Source organism: Pelobates fuscus, chromosome 2 (genome assembly GCF_036172605.1).
Source record: "Pelobates fuscus isolate aPelFus1 chromosome 2, aPelFus1.pri, whole genome shotgun sequence".
NCBI classification, from domain to species: Eukaryota; Metazoa; Chordata; class Amphibia; order Anura; family Pelobatidae; genus Pelobates; species Pelobates fuscus.
This window is the reverse complement of record NC_086318.1, coordinates 425,624,219-425,637,520: the sequence shown is the minus strand read 5'-3', so window position 1 is coordinate 425,637,520 and position 13,302 is coordinate 425,624,219.

The window sequence follows — 13,302 nt, the reverse complement described above, 5'->3', positions numbered from 1 at the left end:
TTTTAATCCAACTCGGTCACACGCTTCAACTGGATCTTGCAAGGATTCTCTGGATCTATGGTAGCTTGTCAGGAATCTGCCGCAGTTTTTTGTTTTTTTTACCCTAGAGTGATGAATCCACGGAGTCACTTCTACAACCTTTACAACTGTTGGGGTAGATAAAAGAACAACATAGGGACCTCTCCACTTGGAACCTAATGGAACAGTGTTCCATTCTTTTATCCACACTTGATCCCCTGGATGGTAAGAATGAACAGGTGGATAAATATTCACAGGTACTTTACACACTTATCCACATAGGTTTGTATATTTTCCTTAGCCCTCTATAATATATGGTACTAACTAAGGCTAACAGGATACGCTCCAAGCTTTAATTCAATGTGTATTGGTGGAATATTGCGAGCAAGTCCTGGAGGATTATTCTCTGTTCATATTCTTGAAATGTCAAATAAGGATTCATCACTCTTAGGGTCTGTATTTTTTATTATAGAGTAGAAGTGCCTTTCTTCTTCCCTTTGCACCGATACTGATATTATGCCTGGTGATCTATTAAACTTCAGAGACGTTGATCCGTTGGGTTTAAAAGTTATCTGGGCTTGAAGCTTTTAATAATAGATCTCGTCCTAGAAGCTGAACTGGACACTCCAGCATATACAGGAACTGGTGCTTAACCAAATGGCCTCCTAGAATACAAGTATGACTCCTGAGAATTGGTCTAGCAGCGCTTTTCCCAGTAGCTCCTATCATAGTTATAGTCTTCCTGAAGGAGGAGCAACTAGGTTAGTTACCACAGAGTACTCAGCACCAGTGTCAATCATGAAAGAGCTCCTCTTTCCCTCTATTGATACATCGACCATAGGCTGCACTCGGCTAAAGGGGGATGGAGCCCAGTCGGTATCAATAGTCTTCCATGACAGTGTCAGCCAGACCGACAAAATCTCTTTCTTCTCTATCCCTTAATCTCTAGGTAGGGGAATAGTATCTACTTCCCTGAACACCTCCTCTGTTACTACTGTCATTCCCTCCAAGACTTTCTCTATAGCCACCTCTGTAACCATCTCGTAACCTTCTCTCTTGTCTTATCTATAACTTGCTTTATATTCCCTCTGTGGGCATTTACTTTTCCAATATCCTTCCTCTCTACAATACACCCATGATTCCTACTTCCTCCCTTACTCAGCCTATTCTCAACTCCTCTATTCACCTCCCTGTTCATATACACCTGACTTGCAATTTCCATTAACTGTGATATGGACATTCCTACAAATCCCTTTAACTTTAGCAATTTTCTTTTGATATCACCTTGGGTCTGGCTGACAAATGCTGAGTTGTTCATTCGAGAGTTTTCAGGGGCCTCTGGATTAAAAGGAGTATATAATCTATATGACTCCAGCAATCTCTCATAGAAAGCATTAGGTGACTCGTCTGCTTTCGTAAAGGAATTATGGGTCTTCCAATTAAACAGATCAGTCATGGTGAACGGGACATAAACAAATACAGGGTCTGCCAACTGTAATTGACCATTAATGTCAATGTGTGGGGGACCAGGGGTAAGATGCAGTGGCATTTGTAAATGTCAAAGTTGGAGGGCACCGGTCATTTGTCAGGTTAGGGTGGGACTTAGATAGGGTTGTTTAGTCATAGGTTCCGGTCGGGGAGTGGTGAGGTAGGTGGAAATGGATAAATTAATTTTACTGGTCAGTAACTCGGTTAACAAAATGTTTCGGACAGGGCTAGGAGGAGCCTGACCAGTAACAAAAAATGGTAAAAGTGTATTCCAGCATCCTATACCATTGACCATTTCATCCAGTTGTATTTCAAAACTAATTTACTGTTACTAAAGGCACACAAGGCTCAGTAATTATAGTGTTATGTCAGTGGTTATGGTGTTTTCAGTGATTATGGTATTATCAGTGGTTATGGTATTATCAGTGGTTATGGTGTTTTCAGTGGTTATGGTGTTTTCAGCGGTTATGGTGTTTTCAGTGGTTATGGTATTATCAGTGGTTATGGTGTTTTCAGTGGTTATGGTGTTTTCAGTGGTTATGGTGTTTTCAGTGGTTATGGTATTATCAGTGGTTATGGTGTTTTCAGTGGTTATGGTATTATCAGTGGTTATGGTATTATCAGTGGTTATGGTGTTTTGTAATTGCTGAGAATTATCTGATTCAGTTGATTCAGTTACTGTTATTAAGAATTCTCCTCACAATTTTGACTGCTAATAATAAAACTGAATACAAAGAACAAAGAACCGGGTAGGTAGGCACAGAAATAGGAGGGGACAGGCATCTGAGAGCCAGAGACAATTAGAGCACAGGGGGACATACCAGCTGCACCAGTTTTTGCTAAAGAATTTAGTTGAGGGATGGTCAGATGGGTCAGATTCCATTGGGGATGGATAGACCAGTTTTGATAACCATCTAGTAACACAAACTGTGTTAACAGTCAAAAACTGGTCATTCTCTACTACATAAGGTAGTCCCCAAAATCACACACATTATATCCCTTTTTAAAGTTATTTAGCATACATTCTAAGGGATCAACAATCTTTAAATTCCGGCGCTGCCATACTTAGCAACGGAGCGTCTAATTCAAAGAAACACAACAAACACACCTACAACAGTCACACTCGTTTCCCTGGCAACAGCACCATGTGGCACAGTTACTAGGTCAAACTCATACAACAAAACATACAGGGAATTCCCGTACACACACAGCTGTTACACCAGTCAGTAAATAACTAATACTGTGCCCTTTGGCGAAACTATACAGTCACCGACGCGATAATTCACTATATCTGAATTACCCGTCTATAACATACCCCAGTAACATCGTCTTTACAAACAGTAGTTATAGTACGGTTAGCATAGGTCAAAGTACAATTTAAGGTCACAATACAATTATTAGTGGTTATGGTGTTAGACATGCAATAGACGACAATGATTAGTACTTATATACAGTGTCAGTAAATATACAGGGTTATGGTACCGTGCACTATAATACAGCAACACACTATTAACACTCTCGCTAGACGGCAGAGCTCACGCTATCTAGCAAGATATACACGTTACTAAACAATCTTTATCACATATACAATTCCCAACTAATCTATTGGCCAGTACCTTGATAGACTACCTAAAACTATCTACATCCGTTTTGGTTAGCCACACTGCCCAAGCACCACATATAGCGAGCTAGAGGACCGAATTTACACAGACGCCTCTTAGTCGATTACTCTATCAAAAGTCTAGTGGGTTCCAAATTTACACGCCTTCCCACTTAACCAAGATAGGTTGAGAGCTAGCGAACCGAATTTACACAGACGCCGCTTAGTCTCCCGGTCCCTCCGACCTAGCGAACAAAATATACACCCTAGAACGCTAGTCTAGACAAGACACCGGTGTCCGGCTAGGGCTATTTACACCAGAACCCCGCCTGACTAACCAAATCAAACGGTCTTACTAAAGAGCGTTCGATTGAGCGGTGCGCCTTCGCTCCTTCCCTCCGACAGAGGGGGCAGATTCCATACACAATTCAAACCCCTTATGGGCCTACCGCACAATCGGTATACCCCTAGTGGGTCCGCCGTCTAAAACAGCGGTCGTCTTACCTCCTCGTTCCTGAACCTGAGTTCACACTCATCGACGGGGACACCCCAGCACTTACTACGTAGAGGCCGATGATCTCCTGGACAACAGACCAGTGGCGCCGAGACGAAGGGAGGTCCACGCAGAAGTTCAGGGGTGCAGCCGTAGAGAACGTGGGCAAAGATAGACCGTCTCACGCCTCTGCTTCTCAGCTACCGTTGAACGATGAGCTTCCCGGCCAATGCACCAAATGATACCGGAGAAACTGACGGAAGCCAAGCACAGAGAGATGGACACAGGTTTCTTCAGGAAGGAAGAGATTCTTTATTCGGTTCACTGATTGGGACTCAGAGGGACTAATGTCACCAAAATACAGCAAGATCTGAGCCCAGAACTGACTGTGTAAATGCATGATATAGACATATAGCTCCTCCTATAGTTAACTCTACCCACATATACTCTTTACACAATCAGCTGAACAAAGCCTAACTTCCCTTACCTGTTAGACCACATGGCTCACCCAGAACAATGGAGGAGGGGAAGTGTTTTCAGTTTCTGCATTCCTGCATTTGCTCAATACAGTGTTGATTGTATCTTAGCTACGTGTAACTAACTAACTGATACAACATTTACACATATGCCACATGGCAATCTTGTCCTAGTAAATTTATTTTTACTGAGATTCCACCACTGTGTATGGAATCTGCCCCCTCTGTCGGAGGGAAGGAGCGAAGGTGCACCGCTCAATCGAACGCTCTTTAGTAAGACCGTTTGATTTGGTTTGGAGTCAGGCGGGGTTCTGTGTAAATAGCCCTAGCCGGACACCGGTGTCTTGTCTAGACTAGCGTTCTAGGGTGTACAATATTGTTCGCTAGGTCGGAGGGACCGGGAGACTAAGCGGCGTCTGTGTAAATTCGGTCCGCTAGCTCTCAACCTATCTTGGCTAAGTGGGAAGGCGTGTAAATTTGGAACCCACTAGACTACAGATAGAGTAGAAAGACTAAAAGGGTTCTGTTGTAAATTCCGCCCTCTAGTTCGCTATATGTGGTGCTTGGGCAGTGTGGCTAACCAAAACGGATGTAGATAGTTTTAGGTAGTCCATCAAAGTACTGGCCAATAGTTTAGTTGGGATTGTATATGTGTTAAAGATTGTTAGTAACGTGTATATCTTGTTAGATAGCGCGAGCTCAGCCGTCTAGCGAGAGTGTTAATAGTGTGTTGCTGTATTATAGTGCACGGTACCATAACCCTGTATATTTACTGACATTGTATATAAGTACTAATAATTGTCGTCTATTGCATGTTTAACACCATAACCACTAATAATTGTATTGTGACCTTAAATTGTACTTTGACCTGTGCTAACCGTACTGTAACTGCTATTTGTAAAAGACGATGTTACTGGGGTATGTTAATGTAATTCATATATAGAGAATTATAGCGTGGGTGACGGTATAGTTTCGCCAAAGGGCATAATTTCGATTACTAAGTGACTGGTGTAACAGCTGTGTGTGTACGGGAATTCCCTGAGTGTTTTTATTGTGTTACTGTGTACGTTTCACTTGGTAACTGTACCACGTGGTGCTGTTGCCGAAGGAAACGGGTGTGACTGTTGCATAGAGTGTGTGTATAGCATTCGTTGTCAACGACGCTCCATTGACAAGTATGGGCGCGTCGGAGTCGACGATTTTGGATCCCTTAGGTTGTATGGTAAAGAATTTTAAAAAGGGATTTAAAGTATGTGATTTTGGGGTTAAAATGTCTCCTGCACGTTTGGTCACTTTGTGCACTAGGGAGTGGCCTACTTTGGTTGCGGCATGGCCGCCACGTGGCAGTTTGGATCCAAATCTGGTACAGCGTGTACACGTGGCTGTATCAGGTAGGCCTGAACTTTACGGACAGTTTCCATACATTGATTGTTGGAGGCAGATGGATCCGAATATGCCACGAAGAGCAATGTCGTCTCATGGTGGCCAGGACTTGTTTGTCCACTAGGACCATGGTTAGGCCCATTTTGGACACGCCCCCTGAGTCCGAGATCCCTATGCCGCCCCCTTATTTCCCTGTAGGGGGAGGTGATACAAGTATAGGAAGTTCCACACCCACTCGCCCGTTGTCCCCATCCTCCTCCAGTTCAGAATCCACCCCTCGCCATAAGCAACCTCCCCTTCCGGCACCAGCCCCCGTTCAGTCCATCTATCCTGATGTGGCGCCACTTCAAGCTTCTGGTCAGGCTTCCTCTAGCCCGGCTCGGAACATTCTATTCACCGGCCTTCCCCACAATAAAGCCTCTACATCCCCACGACTTACTACCCCCCGACCGGAACCTCTAACCGACGCCCCTCCACGAAGCCCTATACTAACCCGACAACTGACCGGTACCCAACAACCCAAACATTACCAGATGCCTCTTCGTTTGAATCCTGGGTCAGCCTACCTTGATTCTTTAGGTCAGATGGTGTATGCTGACCCAGTCTTCGTATATGTCCCGTTCACGACTACCGATCTCTTGAATTGGAAGACCCACAATTCCTCGTATACTGAGAAACCACAAGCCATGACCGACCTGTTAACCTCGATAGTCCAGACGCATAATCCCACTTGGGCTGACTGCCAGCAATTATTAATGACATTATTTAACAATGAGGAGAGGACTAGGATAAATCAAGCGGCTATTAAAGCACTGGAGGAAGAAGCCCGTACTTTAAATCAAGCAAATCCAGCAGCATGGGCCGCAACTCATTATCCTAATACTGATCCCGACTGGGATGTTAATGGTGCAGATATGGTTCTTCTAAAAGCCTACAGGGACGCTATAATTGCTGGCATGAAAGCCGGAGGGAAGAAAGCCATAAATATGTCAAAGACAGTTGAGGTGATTCAGAAAAGTGATGAAGCGCCCAGTGTCTTTTATGACCGATTATTGGAGGCATACCGCCTGTATACCCCCTTTAATCCGGAAGACACCGAGAATTCCCGAATGGTAAACTCTGCCTTTGTCAGCCACGCCTACGGAGATATTAAGCGCAAGCTACAGAAGTTAGAAGGGTTTGCAGGAATGTCCATCACCCAACTAATGGAGGTAGCAAATAAGGTATATATGAATAGGGAATCAGAAAGGAAGAAAGAGGAAGAGCGCAAGATGCGTAAAAAGGCGGATATGCTAGCGGTAGCGATCGCAGGCGTAGATAGACGGGGCCCAGATAGAGGCGATAGTAGGTGGAATAGGGAGCCCCTGAGTAGGAATCAGTGCGCGTATTGTAGAGAAGAAGGGCATTGGAGAAACGAGTGTCCGAAAAGAGAGCAGTACGAGAGAGACCCACCCAGGGCAGGTTATGGAAACTTTAGAGGCAGGGCGAGAGGTAGAGGAGGTCCCGGAGGGAGTAATTGTAATAGAGGAAGTGTAAGAGAGGATAGATACTATCCCGCAGCGCAAAGGTCCCGCGATAGAGAAGGTAGGGACTTTGTAGGATTGGCTGACACGGTCATGGAGGACTATTGATACCGACCGGGCTCCATCCCCCTTGGTCGAGCGGAGCCTATGGTCGATGTATCAATAGGGGGAAAAAGGAGTGCATTCATGATCGACACTGGTGCTGAACATTCGGTGGTGACTAACCTAGTTGCTCCTCCTTCTGGAAGAACTATTACCGTAATAGGAGCAACTGGAAGAAGTGCTGCAAAATCAGTTCTTAAAAGTCGACTCTGTACATTGGGAGGCCACGTAGTAAAACATCAATTCCTTTACATGCCTGAATGTCCAGTCCAATTGCTGGGACGTGATTTGCTATCCAAATTACAAGCGCAGATTACGTTCCTACCAAACGGAACAACATCCTTAAAGTTTAATGGACCTTCAGGTATTATGACATTATCCGTACCAAAGGAAGAAAAGTGGCGACTTTATACAGCGTTGACTAGCCAAAACCCTAGGAGTGATGAATCCTTATTCAACATACCAGGAGTTTGGGCAGAGAACAACCCACCAGGACTGGCCCGCAATATTCCACCTATTAAAATCGAACTAAAACTTGGGGTTTATCCAGTGAGCCTACGACAATATCATATCCCGCAGAAGGCTAAGAAAAACATTCAATCTTATCTGGATAAGTTCATACGGTATGGTATCCTAAAATTCTGTACTTCCCCCTGGAACACCCCATTGCTGCCTGTTCAAAAGCCCGGTACAGATGAGTATCGCCCTGTGCAGGACTTGAGAGCAGTCAATGATGCGGTTGTTAGTATACATCCAGTTGTGCCCAATCCGTATAACCTGCTTGCTTTAATTCCGGGCGGGGCTACCTATTTTACAGTCTTAGACCTCAAAGATGCCTTCTTTTGCCTCCGAATTGCCGCAGAAAGCCAATGTATCTTTGCTTTTCAATGGGAAAATGCTGTAACGGGCTCAAAACGCCAAATGACTTGGACAAGACTGCCCAAGGGTTTAAAAATTCACCTACCCTGTTCGGTTCAGCTCTAAGTCAAGATCTACTGGATTTTGAGTCCATCCCAGGAGAGTGTGTATTATTACAAAATGTAGATGACTTGTTGATAGCCGCAGTCACAAGGGAAATATGTCAGCAAGCAACGCACGATCTACTACACAGTCTCTGGAAGGCAGGATACAAGGTGTCTAGGAAGAAGGCTCAGTTGTGTCTGCCAACTGTCAAATATCTGGGATTCCATATCTCTGAAGGTCAAAGGATAATGGGGCCAGAGAGAAAAGAAGCTGTGTGCCAAATACCAACACCCAAGAAAAGAAGACAAGTGCGAGAGTTCTTGTGGGCAGCAGGCTTCTGTAGGATATGGATTCCCAGTTACGCGATATTGGCAAAACCTCTGTATGCAGCTATCAAGGGTACAGAACACGACCCCTTCTTATGGACTCAAGAACAGCAAACGGCATTTGAAGATGTGAAGAAGGCTTTGATGAGTGCCCCAGCATTAGGTCTACCTGATCACACACGACCATTCTACCTGTATGTACACGAGCAAAGAAGAATGGCTGTGGGAGTATTGACACAGTACTTGGGATCATGGCAAAGACCTGTTGCCTACATGTCTAAGCAACTGGATGCAGTGGCCAGCGGATTTCCACCTTGTCTAAGAGCCGTAGCTGCAGCCGCCCTGCTGGTAGCTGAAGCCGATAAACTCACTCTGGGTCAAGAACTTTATGTACGAGTCCCACATGCAGTACAGACGTTGTTGGATTACAAAGGAAATCATTGGTTTAGTAACAGCCGTATGACCAAGTATCAAGCAATGTTGTGTGAAAACCCAAGAGTGCATTTAGAGACTGTAAATACCTTAAATCCAGCTACCCTTCTGCCGCAACCTACTGAAAGTCAACACGATTGTTTGGAAGTAATGGATGAAGTATTTTCAAGTAGACCAGATCTTCGGGATTTTCCCATCCAGAACCCCGATGTCCAATATTATACAGATGGCAGTAGTTATGTGAAAGAAGGGATTCGCTATGCAGGATACGCAGTAACAACAATAGATAAGGTGATAGAAGCTCGGCCACTGTCAAAAGGAACATCAGCACAAAAGGCAGAATTGATAGCACTGACACGAGCATTACAATTGGCTGAAGGTTTAAGGGTGAACATCTACACGGACTCTAAGTATGCGTTTTTAACCACTCATGCCCACGGAGCTTTGTATAAAGAAAGAGGACTATTGAATTCAGAGGGCAAAGAAATCAAGTACGCAGCTGAAATACTACAACTATTGGAAGCAGTATGGGAACCGAAAGAAGTCGGTATTATACATTGTCGAGCGCATCTGAGAGGAGATGGTGATGTAACCAAAGGAAATCGGCTGGCAGATAGTGCAGATAAGCGTGCCGCTGAATCAATTTAGACAGGAATATGTGGAACATATAGCTGCTCTTATTCCAACTCCACTGTCTCAATGGACCCCAGTTTATACAGCTCAAGAAGAGGAGTGGTTAAAGACTGAACCTGGAAAGTATTTGGAGAACAAATGGTATCAGTTAGAAGATGGGAGAATAGTTATTCCAGCATCACTAGCGGTAGAAATTGTCCAAAACTATCATAACGGGACACATTCTGGGAGAGATAGTACAGAAGAATCTCTCAGAAAACTTTTCTACATACCAAGATTGTCCAACCTAACTCAAGCCATTGTACAAAGATGTGTGACGTGTGCTAAAAAAAAAGTAAAGCCACCAGGAGTTCAGTTTATGGGCGGACTCCCTATGTCCAATCTACAAATTGACTATAGAGTAATGCCTAAATCTGGTGGACATCACTACCTACTAGTAGTTGTGTGTGTCAGGGTACTCACCTGTTAGACAGACAGCCAGACGTGGTCGCTCCTGGAGTTCCCAACAGGGGACTTGAACCGGGGAACTTATCAGTCCTAGTCCTGATTTCTACCTCTGAGCCACAGCAGCTTTACACAGAGACTACTGAGTCCGGTCCTGTTCATCCTGGCATGGCTTATACACCGGGGGCTGCACCTTGACTTGGCTGTGTCTCACCTGACTCTCATCGGTCATCAGCAGGGTATTTAAACCCAGCCTCTTGTGCTCCTGTGCTCAGTGTCAAGTCTTTGATCTTGTGATCCTGTTTCGTACCAGTGTTCCTGTTTCAACAGCTTTGTATTATTGACCCCGGCTTCTGACTCGTTGTTCCTGACCTCTGGCATCCTTTGACCTCGGCTATCCCTCGACTATCCTGTTGGTTCAGTCCTTGCCTGTACTGCCTATTGGTACTTTATCCTGCACAGCCCCCGTGCACAGACCCACAGGCCAGGTGAATTCTTACCTGACCACCTCGGCCTGTGGCTATCTGCAAGGGTGAGCAACATATCTGCGCTACAGACTCCCAACTCAGGTAAGACCCTGACAAAAGACTTGACCAATATGGAGTCCGCAGAAATGTGCTCATCCTCACTCCAGCAAGTGTCCAGCCTGGCCCAGACTGTTTCGGAGTTGCAGCAAGAAATTTTTTCTCTTAAAGGCGCAGTACATCCAGCTCCGGAACCCTTTGTCATCATGCCCGACAGATTTGATGGTAACTAGACGTCCTTTCAGTCATTCAGGATGGATTGCGAGGTATTGTTTTCTTTAAAGCCTTGAACTTACGCCACGGATTTCATCAGGGTCAGAGCGGCTATCAACCTGTTGTCTGGACGCATCAAAGTTTGGTCTTACCAAATGTTGCAGAGGAAGAGTCCTGTCCTTGTCAGCTGGGAATCCTTTATTATTGCTATGGACTCACAGTGCAGGATCACTAAGCCCAAGCCAGCTCCACCTACTAAAAAATCGCGGAGTCTACGTTACCAAGGAACCGAGTACTATCACCACACCCCAGTGATGCCCTCTTATGACCCAGTTCCCAGGAAAACTCCAGAGGTATCCTGTGTTCCACTTGACCCTGAGGAACCTATGCAAATTGGACGTGTCCACTGCAAAGTCACACCTAGGGAGAGGGACCGAAGGAGAAGCCATGGTCTGTGTTTTTACTGTGGAGAAGGAGGACACTTCATCACGCTTTGTCCTGTTCGCCCTCCTAGACCTCCAGCTCTCCGACTGGGTAATAATATCCTTCGTCCAGTGTACACCGCATATGTAACGGACCGTTTCACTTACAAGAGGATAAAACCCAGTTTAGGCGATATCCCCCTTTCCAAATACACAGGCAGCTACGGCAAACACCATTCTCCCGACTGGAACCACACGAACACTGGGACAGCTGAACAAGAAAAGCAGACCTCGGCTTACACTCCTGGCAGTCAGCAAACAATCCCATTCCCCCAAAGAACGAGACGACACATCGCTTTGAGGGTTAAGCAAGAACTCTGCACTGGGACACCCAGTCTGGCTTTTATTACAAACAAGTACATACAGGACACTCCCAGGGGGAGGATGAATTTAACCAATTCCTGGATGTACCCCAAATACACATGCTACACCTCCAAAACAGGTATCCCCTGATAGCCCTTATTCAGGGGGACAACATATCCAAGAATCAGGTCATTCGGATGAACAGTTCGGCAGATATGGGTTTCCAAAGATTTGACCGACCGCATGGGTAAAGTATCCGAAAACAGTTCCATGCATTTTGGCCCTGCGGTCGGTCACAAACAAGTGAATGAAACAGACGAATTGCCTGTGTTATAGAGCCTGGAGAGGGTTTGAATGAATTCCCTTGTTTGTGGGGTTCTTTCTACCGAACGGCTGGTCATTCGGTAGTTTCCATACGAATTTCTGGAAGTATGGAGGTCTCAGCGGTGTTTGCCTAGTCAAGTGTCCGATTTTAGTTCCAGACACTCGACGGCAAAACACCGCTGTTCGGTAGTTTAAGATGGCCGCCGCCACGTGTTTGTTTCCCGAATGGCGGCCACCCAGAGGACAAAGAATACATTACACTGATTGCCAATTACCCGTTTGCAACATTGTTGCAAACTGTAATTGGAGGCACACTTATTCCTGGGTGGTCTGGTTGTTCGGTAGTTTCACTCAATATAATGAATGGAGTGATTCTACCGAACAATCAGGTGAATGCTGCATACATATCACCCAGGTTAAACTTAACACATGAATACATATACAATATTACAGGCAGTACACTAGAATATGCTTCACAGTCTTAAAGGGACAGTAGTCCCAAAAGTCCCAATCTGTTCATAGATGATTTTAAAGGGCCAGTAGCAGCAATATAAATTATTACATGCCCAAATATAGTGTTTATAGAGCAATATGTCCATGGGCCGTAGTCGCAGGGCAGGAGGCTAGCAGCCAGGCCTCTCCAGTTCACAGTGGCGAAGCTGGTTTCGCCACAGCATATCAGCCTAAAGAGCTACAAGGGAGCCGTTATTCCTGCCCAGGCTTGGCTTCCATGGAAAATGCTATACCTCCTGCTCCAGAGTCGTCTGCATCTACTACCAAAGTTACTTCCTGTAGTACCACCACTACTTCCTGCCCACTTGAAAAGGATTTACCTATGGATTGTGTCATTGCTTCTAATGGCACTACGGTCTGTAAAAAAGACCTAGAAGTGTTTGAAAAAGCACTGCTAGCTACGAGCACTGTTCCTGCCGAAGTTGTGGAAGTTCTTGCCACCCCTACCCGGAACCTAGACAGATCGTCAGCCGTACCAGAAGCTGGTACTGGGAAATCCCGAGCTAATAAGGGATTCCATACTGAGGACTTTCACTATGGGGACTCGATGGATTCTGAGAGTGACTCTGGAGAGGCGGATTATTTCAATGAGGAACCTACTTACGCCCAGAGGTCGTTTTTAAAGGGGGAGGTACTGTCAGGGTACTCACCTGTTAGACAGACAGCCAGACGTGGTCGCTCCTGGAGTTCCCAACAGGGGACTTTAACCGGGGAACTTATCAGTCCTAGTCCTGATTTCTACCTCTGAGCCACAGCAGCTTTACACAGAGACTACTGAGTCCGGTCCTGTTCATCCTGGCATGGCTTATACACTGGGGGCTGCACCTTGACTTGGCTGTGTCTCACCTGACTCTCATCGGTCATCAGCAGGGTATTTAAACCCAGCCTCTTCCTGTGCTCAGTGTCAAGTCTTTGATCTTGTGATCCTGTTTCGTACCAGTGTTCCTGTTTCAACAGCTTTGTATTATTGACCCCGGCTTCTGACTCGTTGTTCCTGACCTCTGGCATCCTTTGACCTCGGCTATCCCTCGACTATCCTGCTGGTTCAGTCCTTGCCTGTAC